At 41.5% G+C, this 12517-nt stretch overlaps 1 long non-coding RNA gene across 1 annotated transcript in view; it reads right to left on the bottom strand.

Annotated features, from left to right (window-relative positions):
• Positions 1 to 687: 687 nt before the first annotated feature.
• LOC112995916 (uncharacterized) overlaps positions 688 to 12517 on the bottom strand; it is a 104692-nt gene continuing 92862 nt past the window's right edge. The window contains exons 3-4 of the long non-coding RNA XR_010388104.1: positions 6759 to 6823; positions 688 to 699 (exon numbers count right to left, since the gene is read on the bottom strand). This is a non-coding gene — a long non-coding RNA (uncharacterized LOC112995916). The remainder of the gene's footprint in view (positions 700 to 6758; positions 6824 to 12517) is intronic.

A 12517-nucleotide genomic window follows, 5' to 3' on the forward strand; every position in this document is an offset into this window, starting at 1 on the left:
TCTTCTCACAGCTAAGGTACTGAGAAGACTGGGGGAGCAATGTAAGAGTGGTCCAGTGTGTGGAGCATTCATTGTGTTGCAGACAGGAGCTTTTAAGGGAAGTGTGGGCTAGATGAGTGGACAGTGAGGTGGATTGAGAACTGGCTGAATGGCAGAACTCGGAGAGTTGTGATCAGTGGTGCAGAGCCTAGTTGGAGGCCTGTAGCTAGCGGTGTCCCCCAGGGGTCAATACTGGGTCCAGTCTTGCTCGACTTACTCATCAATGACCTGGATGAAGGGGCAGAGTGCACCCTCAGCAAGTTTGCTGATGATACAAAACTGGGAGGAGTGGCTGATGCCCCAGAGAGCTGTGCTACCATTCAGAGGGACCCGGACAGGCTGGAGAGTTGGGTGGGGAGGAACCTCATGAAGTTCAACAAAGGCAAGTGCAAGGTCCTGCACCTAGGGAGGAATAACCCCATGCACCAGTACAGGCTGGGGGCTGACCTGCCAGAAAGCAGCTCTGCAGAGAAGGACCTGGCAGTCCTGGTGGACAGCAATTTAACCATGAGCCAGCAATGTGCCCCTGTGGCCAAGAAGGCCAGTGGTATCCTGGGTTGCATTAGGAAGAGTGTTGCCAGAAGGTCAAGGGAGGCGATCCTCCCCCTCTACTCAGCCCTGGTGAGGCCACATCTGGAGTAGTGTGTCCAGTTCTGGTCTCTGCAATACAAGAGAGACATAGAACTACTTGAGAGAGTCTAGCGTAGGGCTGTGAAGATGACTAGAGGACTGGAGCATCACTCTTATGAGGAAAAGCTGAGAGAGTTGGGACTGTTTAGCCTGGAGAAGAGAAGACTGAGAGGGAATCTTATCAGTGCATACAAATATCTTAAGGGAGGGTGTCAAGAGGATGGGGCCAGACTCTTCTCAGTGGTGCCCAGCGACAGGACAAGAGGCAATGGCACAAACTGAAACACAGGAAGTTCCATCTGAATATGAGGAAAGCCTTCTTTACTGTGAGGGTGACTGAGCACTGGAACAAGTTGCCCAGAGAGGTTGTGGAGTCTCCTTCTCTGGAGATATTCAAAACCCGCCTGGATGCAATCCTGTGCAATGTGCTCTAGGTGACCCTGCTTGAGCGGGGAGGTTGGATGGATGATCTCCAGAGGTCCCTTCCAACCTCAACCATTCTGTGATTCTGTGATCAGTTTTGACTGGATGATTTCAGTCCTACTAAATCATTTTTTCCTCTCTCCCTCTTCCCCCAAAAGGAGGTGAAGAAAGGGTACCACAGATGCAGTCCTTTGAAAGCTGAGACAATCAAGGGAAAACTAGCGCAAGAAAAACAGGAAGAGAATGAAACAGAATCCATTGCATGGATTAGAGAAAAGAGGCAGGCCCTGTTGAAAAATCTCATGTTTGCTGCATGTTTATTTTTGTAAAAATAATACCTTAAAAACTATGAGTTTTCTAGGTTTTCCACATATGCTTATTGCATTTTAAATGCCATTCAAGAGTTTCAAAGTGCTCTCTTCACATTACATAGGACTAGCACACAATATAATACAAGAATGTGCTATATATGCATACATACAAAGACTGTGAGGTCAAAACTACCAAAATGTCAGGAAATACTGGTTAGGGTTGCCTGTGCAATTTTAATATGGAACACTTGGTTATATGAATTAGGGCATATTTCTAGTTATATTTCCACACATTCTCCACATCCTTACTCATCCACTTTCTATTGCCTCGTCTTTGCCTTCCCTTACTACTTTCGCTTCTTTTCATACTTACTTTATTTCTTAACCTGTATTTGATACTTTCATCACCTGCACCTTGCTTCAAAAGTCCCATTGTCAACTTTGCCACCATTTTCTCATTCTGCCTTTAACCTAGTCTTTCAAAGAACATGCTTTTTTCATCCTTCTCAGTTATGCAAACATGCCTGTAGCTACTCCATCCATGTAGCTGATAAAAAAGTAAAAAACACCAAAAAACAAAAACAAAACCCCAACATGAAGAAACTTTCTTTCTCATTTGCCCTCAAACTGAAAACAGTTTTACTCAACTGAAAAAAAGGTATACCATTGGCAGTCTAAAATAACTTCTGTGAAAGTTATGGTTTCAATGAAAAGAGATTTGAGGATCAAAACTATTCAATAACATAACTTCAGTGTTTTTGACCAGTGTTTTCTTCATAAGGCACTCCACTCACATCCCCAGCTTATTTGAACATAACAGGCTGGAGATCATCACCAGAGAAGCTGGTGTAATGAGAGGCTAAGAAACAACCTTCAGATGGGATGGTTTCAATCTACTGTGAATAATATTGCAACTATTATTAAAAGCCTAGAGTAAAGCCCTTCTAAGTGGACTTTTAAAAATATAGCTTGTTTCCTCTAAATTACCAGTTTTCCAAGACTGCCTGCTCCCTCTTTCAATGCACAGATTATTTTCAAACAGAAGTCTATGCAAGTGAAAGGAGTGATATTGGCAGATCTAGATATTGGCATTGTCTGTTCATCTCAAAACTTGGACTATGGCATTGGAAGGTTTTTCCTCATACTGTACATCCCCATGCATCTCTTTCCCTATCTAAGGAGGCCAGCACCACTTGGCTCAAGAGAGAAGATATTCCACAGACTATTCTTCCCTTGGACTCTACAAGGACTTTATGCAGAAGAATGGAATAAAATTACAATGGAGTTAGTGATGAAACCTTTTTTATTTGTTTGGCTTACAATAGCTTCCAGAAGCCTAAAATATGTACTTATAGTTGTACAAGTTGAAAAGCAGCTCCTGCCTTGGAAAGATGAAGTACATATGACAATACTATTAGGAAAAGAAGAATGTTCCTATTTCACAGATAAGGAGTTGAGGCTTAAAAAATTAAATTCAGATTTCTAGAGGGTATTTGACATCTAAAGATACAGGAGGATTGTCAAATTTAGTGGTTCATTAAAATCACCTAGACTCTCTACGGCTTTAGCTGTCTGCATACTTTCACAACTTCTACCCCAAGTCTGGGGTTTGTCTCCTCTAATTTTACCCTTCTAGAAAAGAGGTGTGCAGAACAAACTAGTTGTCTGGGTACCTTCTCTAGGCCGTAGAGAAAGAGAGATATCTTCATACAATGATTCAGCCAATGCTGTATGGTTCACGAGAACTGACTTACAATTTTCATTAACTACAGAGGTCTGTAAGTCATGAAGCACCAGATCACATCTGTATCCCACAAATTCCAAACCATTGCCTCATTTCACAAAGAAAGGAGAGGAGTCAAGAAGTAGCCTTCCTAAGGACACAGTAACTCAGAGACTCCGTGCAGTAACCCATACAAGTAGATAAGAAAAAGGTTGTATCAACTCCGATTCCAGGCTTTATAAGTCACTCAGTATAGCTTCAGGGAGAAGAAATTCTAGTCTCTAAGGTCATAGGGAGGTGAGAGCACTATCAAGACAGAAGTTGAGCTAATGGGGATCATCCTTCTAGCCGCATGCAAGCAAAAACCATCTGTAGTAAAGTGAGGCATTTGGCTTAATCCCAGTAGTAATGCTATCATGCATTTAATTATTAATTATATGCTTGGATTGTCATCTAATCCTGGCGAAAAGGATGTGGGGCTACCAAACAAGCCTTTCTAAGCTGCATCTGTGATCTCTTGGAAAAAATGTCCTTTTCCATGGGTCATGCTCAAAATTATACTCTACTCACGTAGCTGCTGAATTACTCCTGTTTGGGTTTGGGTTATATTCCTAGCCTAGGTGCTTATATTCCTACTCAGGGCTGGTTGCTCAGCAACACAGATCCCCCCCAGTCCCCTTCCATCAGAGACAGTGGCTGTTTTTTATTGTCGCTGTTGTTGTTGTTAATTTATTTCCTGTAAAGAAGGAGCAATCCATTTTAACTTAACTCAGTTGAAAATCACTACTTAATTGCAGCTGAAAGAGCATCTTGCAAAGATGCTACATTTCCTTGCCTGAATCACAGAAAAAGCACCTCTCCTTAAAGGTAACTTAAGTCATATCACCAATAACCAGGTTAAAACCTTCTTAAAAGGAAGGTCACCTCAATCTTTATTGGACAGAGCAAATTATTCTGGTGCCTTTTCATTCAGCTATGATTTTGTGCACCGACCTTTGGAGAGTATGGTCAAATAGCCTTTACCAGCAGTTGTAAAGCATAAGATCACTGCATGGACACTGATTTCATTAGGCAGCTCTGTATAAATTAGCGTTACTTACTAGGCGGTACGTAGCTAATAGTCCTGAAAAGAGATGGTTTTGCTCACTCTGTGCACTGCAGCTCTAAGTGAAGAGCAGCCTTCCTGTCTGTCTGCAGAGACACAACTGTCCTTTTGTGCTTTTCTGCAGATAGACGATGTTACACAGGGCAAATCCCTACATGAGTCTTTCTTTCTAGCAGAAACCATGCAGATCAGACCTCCAGATGGGGTAAAGAGACAGCGTAGCAACCATGTACTCTTATGAAGCTACTCTGATTTACTACAGGAAAAGATCTGGTTCTCTTTCAGACTGTATATCCTCAGGTGTCTCCCTAGTGTCTGAGCACCTTCTGAGCACCAGGTAAAATGCAACAAGCAACAGTGAAGTCCCTAACAGATTCCCTAGGATCCCCCAGTAACTCTCCATCAGAGGGGAAATCTGCCTGAGCTTTGGGCCTTCTGGTTGTTTTTTCTTCTTTCAGCTCATCAGGTTTAGACATGCAAAGGGTTTCTATTCTGCAAGTGCCATTCTCATGATGGCAACACTTCTTTTGAAACAGAAAGCTTGTTTGACACACCCTAAAGATTTTTGGAGCTTGCTTTACCTCATTTCTTCCAAGACTACACCCCAGATGAATCCCATCTGTGGGACTGCCATCACTGTGCTGCCAAAGATGTCCTCTGTATAGCTGAGCTCTTCTTTAAACATTTCCTAAACACTCTGAAGCCTCCCAGCAGTTTCAGATTTGGTCTGTTTTAGAATATGGATTAGCACTCAGGATCTTTTTTAGTTTTTATGCACCAGTTTGATAATCTCCCATAAGAAAAGCAAAAATTAGCTCTTTCTGAATCCTACAAAAGGGGGAAGAGAGTGAAGGATTTGTGATAAGAATAGAATTAATCACAGAAAACTTAGGCAATGAATTATAAACAAACTCCCAGTGGTGGCAACTATAGAGTAGTTGGTAAAATTGTGGAAGATGAAATAGCACAATTGCTGATACAAGCATTAAAAATCCAAATTTCAATAGCGATACTAACAATAGCAATACTAACAATTGTCCTTTCTCTGGATGGGGATGCAGGAGAGCGGCCAGGGCTAAAGTGGGGAGACAAGAGGAAAACAGCAGGCTTCTGGTCCCTGTGTTTGGTTGAGAGGGCTGCAGCACATGCAACCATCACCTTACCTCTGTTTTCTGTAGCTTGCCTTGATCTAGGATGGGATGTTGTCACTGTCTACTCCCTTTTCATGGGCAAGCTAAAGAAATGCAGTCTGTAAGGAGGGAATTAAACCAATGGTTTTTAACCAGTTTCAGTTTGGGTCCATTTGCAACTGACACCATTCCATTTATTTCCAGGCTGATATCCACAAGGCTGCCCCAGAACAGTTAAAATTCAGTTCCAGTTGAAGAAAAAACAACAATTTGAATCAGTTTAGTTTGAGAAAAAGCAATGACTTTTGAACAAGAGTTTAGGTTCAGGTTCAATTTGAGAAATGAGTAATATTTCAGAATTCCTTTTGAGTTAGGCTCAGCACACTCCCTGACTATTAAGCAATGCTCATGTATTCTTACAGATCTGTCCTAGCAAATTCTGATTAGTAATCCTCTATCAAACTGGAGGATGTCTCAAGTGCAGTTTCAGAGGGCCTGGTACTATCCTGCTGCCTGCACTTCCATTCATAGGCCCAGTGATGGAATAAAGTGCACTTATTAAATTTGCAGATGACATCAAGCTGAGAGGGGCTGCAGCACTCCAGAGAACAAGACCAGAATTCAAATCAGAATTCAAAGTGATCTTTGCAAAAAGGAAAATCAGGCTGAAATTAAAAGGGTATGGCTCAATAAGCTCAAGAGCAAAATAGTTTAGTCAGGCAGGAACAATCAGTTTCAGGCAGGGCAGAGAACAACTGGCCAAGTATTCACTCTGTAGGAGATGTTTCCAAGATCATAGTTGGGCACATAGTGAATTTGACTCAACATTGTCATATTATGGAATTCTAAAAAGTTCCCAACTCCAATATCATAGCTGGGTGTATGAAGAAGGCTATTTTCTATAAGGTACTGAAAGTAATTCTTCTACTCATAAGACCTCATTTGGGATACTGAGTCCAGTTTCAGACACAGGGTTTTAAGAAGAGTGTGGACTATTTGGTCTGAGAATACTAAAGGGAACCAGAAGGCCAGAGATACAGAAAATGTGACCTATCAGGGGAAAAAAAAAAAAAAAGAAAGAAAAAAAAAAAAAAAAAGGAAAAGAAGAATAAAAAAGGAGTTTCTTAGCTCAGAGAAAAGATGTCAGGGAGACATAACACTGTATGCAAAAGCATGCTGCAAAGAACAAGGGATTAATCTGTCTATTCACCTGCAGGGTAATGAATAAAGGGAATTTCCTAACAATGAGACTAGTGAAGCGCTGGAAAAGTTTGCCATAGGAAGCAGTGCTATCTTTATCACTGAAGTTCTTGAAGAACAGATAAAACAAATACTTGTCAGGAATGCTTTGGGTTGAGCTGATTCTGCTTTGGAGTAGAAGGATGAATTAAGATGACCTCTTGAGATGGCTTCCAGCTCCCTCGTAGCTCTAGTCTCTCTTCATTCCACCGTTTGTGGGTACCTACAGCGATATATCTGAAGGCAGTTAAAACATTAAAAAGCACATTTCATATTTTTTTCTCCTAAAACTAGCAAATTAATGATACTAATAAAAAGGGTTTTCTCACCAGGCTCCCTTAGTGTGCTCTAATTACAACATTGTGAAATATTTGTGCTTCTTATGGGAGCTCTACTTTCCAATGAGATCCAAACCTGTGTCATCTGCTTTTTCACAGTTAAATCTGCAGGCAGCAGTAGGCATGCAACCCAGTCCAATCTTAGTGAGGCAAAGAGCAAAGAAAATACGAGCATGGCCATTAGCTATCTTGGCATATGTGTGTACCTTTCCTAGACCAGCAAAACCAATCATGGATACATGATACACTCTCCTAGCTATTAGTCTGGCTACCCCCTAACTTGCATTATCCTTTACCAAGTGTTACTGAAGACGTTAGCCAAAATTCATCTTTCCTGACATTTCCCAGGGCAGCTCTGGCAGGTAATGCCCATTTTAAATCGTGTTCTTTAACTGGTAATGCCTGGTGGGTGGCTGAATTACAGCCGAATTACGGCGTATCCCTGAGCCTGCTCGTGGGGAGTCCAGCCCCCATAGGAACTCAGCCTGCCCAAGCTGTTTGGCTTCTGAAGGCAGGTTTTGTCATCTCAGCTAGGCAGCAACTGCTCCCACATTGGCAGGATCCCACTCTGGCACACATGCACAGGCCTTTCCCTGTCATGCTTGCAAAAGGCTTCTGGGATGGTGCCGAGATAGAGTCAGGTTATTAATACAGAGCATAGACTTGAGAAAATATGGATGCCAAACCAGCCCTCAAACTACTCCTATGAAGAGGTGCATCCCAGATCAGAGACCAGCCAGTGTTTGCACTGCCCCAACCTGTATTCTGTGCAAGGAGGCTGTTCCTGGCTCACTGCCATCTACTCAAACAGCAACTTCACACCTCAGGGCATCCTTGTGCACAAGTTTGTATTTTGTCTCTCTTAACCACAACCTTCCCAGAAAGCAGCAGTGACATAATCCTTACCATGCAACTCCAAGGCAAGTGTTAGTTCCCTCAATGTCAGAGTGGAAAAATGAGATACAGGGAAAGCAGGGTCCCACACGTGACTGGTCATTGAATGGTATCAATTCTGCGGTCAGCTTTCAGACTACCCCTCCTGGCACCCAGAGCCCTGCCCCTTGGATGGACGCAGCCATTGTTTTGGCCTATATTTTTTTATCATTCTGGACTAACCCTCATGAGCAAGTTGAACAATCCATCCAGCTTTTAGATCCATAGCAGCAATAATTTTCCAGCTCCAATGAAGCTAATGACTATAAGATGCTCATAGTGTTCAGTATTCCCAGGACCAGGTATGGGATCACACCAGAGCTGTCTTCCTACACCTCGAGGAGTTATTTGCTCACATAATTCCAGGAAACAAAACATCCTTCTGAATTGTCACTCTACAGTTTTACTCTAGCTCCAGTATACTACCTGGCCAAGAATAACAAATAAAAAGACAGAATGCACTGATCACTTACATCTGGAGAAAGAAAGGAGAAGAAGAAAGAAGAAGAAGAAAAAAAGGAACTGTTAACTATCCCAGTGCTCCTGACAGCCAAAATACAGAGTAAATGTTGGGAGCGCATGCCTCAGAAATCTTGTCTTTTATATGCAAATACAAAGCTTACATTTAAGACTAGATTAACTGTTCTGAATTAATAAAATATATAACCTGAACATTTATTCATAATTCAGATTGAATTTGAAGCTGCTGTGAGGTTCACAAACAAAAATAAAGCCCCCCCCCCCCCCCATTACACAGTTTTTCATTTCTGTCCAGCACTGAAATACTTCAGCTGTCTGGATTCTGTCTGAGTAAAACCCAGTCACACTGAAATGACACCAGAAAGTCTTTACACATTCATCTACATTTTTCACTCTTGGGAAATTCAGGTAAATGGGATAAGCTTGCAGATTCTTTCGCCTTTCAGAGGCTTTCTTGTCTTCAGTGGTTTTTCATTTTCTGCATATTTCCCTATTTCTGTACAGAGAGCAAATGGTAAGGATGTGCCATACATATTAACCACCAGTGAAACTAGGTTAAAAGAGAAAGCTTTTATTGATTAAGTTGCAAGGGGCATAAAGAGAAGACAGCTCCTTTTAATCAGGGGAAGGAAGGAAGGAAGCTTGTCCTTCCTTTCTGGACATCAGTATTTTAATCCTGATAGTAAACCTCCCAAGACCACAGAGCATTGTCAGCCCATAGCACTAGTCAGCCAATGGCATCTTTCTTGGGCTAACAAGAGAGAAATAGGTTCACAGTATATTCTTTTTCCAAAGACAATACTATGTCTTATAGCAAATGCATCAATGTATCTGCTACCTATTTATTAAGACTTCTCTTAAAATATGTTTTCTTCTTCTGATTTATATGCCCTCTCCTGTAGGAAAAGAAAGAAAAGCAACCTTTAACACAGAGTCCCCTCCAGAATGAGCAGCAGAAGTGCATGCTTCTATATATGCACTGAGGGAAAGGGGCTGAGTGCAAGAGACTGGGTGAGAAGGAGCAAATCACAGAGGATTCTTTCTTATATTTAAGAATTAACCACTCCAACATGGATCGCTTAAAACACTGCTTAGAATAACAAATGCTCATATTTGCTAATATTATTTCTTTTTAAAATCACTTTTAATAAGTGGGAATTTTGAGACAAATTGAAAACCAAAGTTTGAAAACTTAAACTAATGTCCTTGCTTTCCCAAATGAGACTCACCATTTAAAAATTGTAAAGACTGATTCAGAACATGTAGCTATTTAATAAACACTGTGCTAAATTAAATGTTGCCCCGGTATCTCGTGATTATTAAATGGGAGGACTTTCAGCACTATGGCAACACTGCAACGCTGCATTGCTGCCCGAAGGCAAGCCAGCGTCTCAGTCGCAGTGATCCTCCTCACAACATCCTTGCCCAGTGGTACATGAGGTCCTGTCTGATAAAAAGGGATAAAGCATACAAGGGTGGAAGAGAAGGTATTCCTTCTCCGAGATATATCAGTGAACATTTTTCAGAGGAGGAAAGGTTTTCAAGCCAACCACAAGTGGGACAATTTTGGACCTCCAAAAATGAGGTGCAGTCCAAGAGAGACAAGGCAGGGTTGCTGCCTGCCTCATCACCAGGCAAAGGAACAAAACAACACACCACAGTAAAATGCTTCCTCAGAGAAAAGAAATTTCTCTGGGATACAGCAAGAAAGCTTCATGCCTTGAGAAAATGAACACTGCACCCAAGGCATAAAGATTTCCACTGCTGTGAGGAAGAAACCATCTGTTTTCCCCCTGCTGAGGAAAGCTCAGCATCTGGGAGTTCCTGAATCTAAGACATGGATAAAACCATATGTCAGTAACATGCAAGAGTGAATATCTACCTACACCACAGATATTCAAGGGAGAATTAGGTGCCCTTCACCATCTTTCAAAAATGCTTTCAAAAACCCCCTGCTCCTAAAAGAAGAGCCTGAATTTTCCTTCCCAGGCACAAGAACGAGGGAGAACTTGAGAGAAAAAATACACTTCTGAGGCAAAATAGCCACAGGGAGATGAGAATGGAGCTATAATGGGCCAGGGGTCTGCAAAATTCCACATCATCTATCAAATTTAGGTGTGAAAACAAAATTTAAGTGTATTGAATTTACTTATGAAACAAGATTCCCAAGTGATAACTCAAAAAAATGTAAAGACTGAGAGTGACTCACAAAAATGAGATTTGTTACAGTAACTGACTATGGAGGAAAGTCCCTGACTATGATATGAGAAAAATAAAGTTTTATCTATTGAGTCACAATTTACCGTCAATGTTTTAATTTTAGAAGATACCAGGAGATAAAATAAACTAAAACATAAAACACCTGCCACTGTGTCTTTTGCTTATGTGGCCCAGAAGACAAATGTCTTCACTTGTCAATATTGGTAGGGATTTTCAGCAGTTAACAGCTTCCTCTCTGCTCTTGTCATGTACTCCACCCTTTCCTTTCATCCCCAAAATGTCCTTGCTGCTTTTATTATGACACAGGCCCTCTTGCACTTTGCTTTCAAGGTCACCTTCAGGTGCTACCATAGACATGTCCATGAAGGCTGTATGAAACAGACGTCTTATGATGGCAGCAATGAAAACAGGGTGACAGGGAGTCTCAAAGGAATTTCCAGTTATGGCTATTTTGAATATCTGTCACAACCCCTCCTAAAAGATCTCAGAGTCTTTTATGGGTATAAGTAATGCAAGTTAGGTATCTTTGTTCTTAGTTTACAGGCAGGGAACTGTATGCCAATGATTTATCCATGGTAATGCAGAAAATCTATTAGAACTGGACTAGACCTCCATTGTCATTTCTGTCTTTAATCCTAAAAACATCTCATTTTCATGAACAAAAGAGCGAGCATTTCAGACAGAACAAATTAACAGTGACGTAAAATTGCTATAATACTGTTATTCTTTAAACCATTACCACAGTTTTCATTGTCACAACAGGGAAGGCAGAGGCTGCATAGGCACAAGAACTGTGTTGCACCATTCATGAACAGGGCTGAATAACTGCAGAGGGGATGAAAATAAAGTACTCGGTGCTACAGATAAAGGATTAGCTCTACCACAAGGCATAGTTTTGAGGCACACCAATAACAAAACTTGCTATCCTGATTTACAGAAAGTGATGTAATGTCCATGATAACATGTGCTATGGTATCCATGCAGATGGCTAGTCCTGACTTGTGGTGCCATTAACAAGAGAAGAACAGGAGGAACTGCAGGATGCTACAGTTAGCAAAAGGGGAGTAATGCACATGCAGATGGCCCACCCTGACCAGGGGCACCACTAGCAGGACAGTACATGAGAAACTGTAGGACACTATAGGTAACACAAGGAATGTACTAGCTTGACAGAACTGATGACCAAGGTAGAAATTACCAGGGCAATGATATAATAAATACTAAATAAAGGTATAAAGTCAACAAAAACAGTACTAGTGGGGAAAGAGTAAACTGAGGGGAGCGGTTTGTGGGAGGAAATAAGGGAAAGAACATGGCTGGAGGAAAAAAGAAATATGGACTGGAGCAAATCAAACGAATGGGGCTGTTTGGGTGTCCTGTTAAGCAGCCCTACGCCTGCTCAACACAGCTTGAAGCAGAACAAGAAATCTGCTGTTGCTGCAACCCTACTTGCATCTGAGCTGCATTTGCCGTTGGAGGATATGGAGCGCTCACCCTAACGTCGGCTAGGGAACATCCAGAGGGCACAGATGAAGCATTCTCACATGCTAGCACTTTGTTCATGTGTTCACTCTTTTCCTCACTTCACAGTTGCCAGGGCACTGGCACTGAATATATACTGAAGGCAATCGTAGATCTTGTATGTCTGAAAGACAATGACATTGGATCAAAGAGGCGGCGTTAAATCGGTAAACGGTTTGCCCACCCTAAGAACACCGCATGGAGTCACAAGAATCTTGCAGCCAATAAATTGGAAAGGATTCAGAAAAATGCAACAACAAATGATTAAGAGACAGATGGACTGAGTCCTGAAAAAAATAATATTAGAAGAACTCAATAGCTGGGATAAGAGGAGGTCAGGCAAGGCGAAGACTGTAAACAACAAGGATAAAATAAATTATTTAGGACTGTAAAAAGAAATGCAATCCATTCTCACTGAATAATAC

The sequence above is a fragment of the Dromaius novaehollandiae genome, chromosome 3 (assembly GCF_036370855.1).
Source record: "Dromaius novaehollandiae isolate bDroNov1 chromosome 3, bDroNov1.hap1, whole genome shotgun sequence".
NCBI lineage: Eukaryota > Metazoa > Chordata > Aves > Casuariiformes > Dromaiidae > Dromaius > Dromaius novaehollandiae.